The following is a 688-nucleotide window of genomic DNA, read 5'->3' as shown; positions in this document are numbered from 1 at the left end:
ATATATATATATATGTGCACAACTGCGGGCCTTGGGCCCAAAGTTACGTATACATTAACTGTGGCCTTCAGGCCCAAAGATGCATAAAGCATGAACTGCAGGGGCCTCAGGCCCAAACCACAGTCGTGTTCAACATTCAAGAATATAAAATCAAGAACTGAGAATCAAATTACAATACATGATACTGAAATAATGAGCCTTACAAGTTACATGATCTGGAATAGTGAATAGGATTAGACTAAGATGGGTATTCACAATAAGTTGATTTGTCATAACTGAAACTCATAGAATCGAAGGATTATGAGACTGCCATCTAGAGAATAGAAGTTCTACTACAATTCAGGAATTGAAGGCAAGTTACTTTCTGAGGAAACTGGGTAATGGTTCATATGAATGGGACGTAGGGAGAATCATAGACATTTCCCAAACGTAAAGAGGTAGCCTTACTACCTCAATTTCATTCATAGTTACTACAATGTCCACAATACTAGAACCTTCAACTACAATAGCAAACATCCCAATGGAACCAATATTAAGTAATAATCCATAACTTAAGCCATTTAGGCATATTATCAAACACCTCTGTTAGGCATAAATCTCTACATCTCATCGCCATATAATTAATTATCTAACTACCACCATCTATCAACAAATTTATTTCCTTACCATCGCATTGATTGAAACCTTT

This window comes from Nicotiana attenuata, unplaced genomic scaffold (genome assembly GCF_001879085.1).
Source record: "Nicotiana attenuata strain UT unplaced genomic scaffold, NIATTr2, whole genome shotgun sequence".
Lineage (NCBI taxonomy): Eukaryota > Viridiplantae > Streptophyta > Magnoliopsida > Solanales > Solanaceae > Nicotiana > Nicotiana attenuata.
This window is presented reverse-complemented; position numbering follows the sequence as displayed.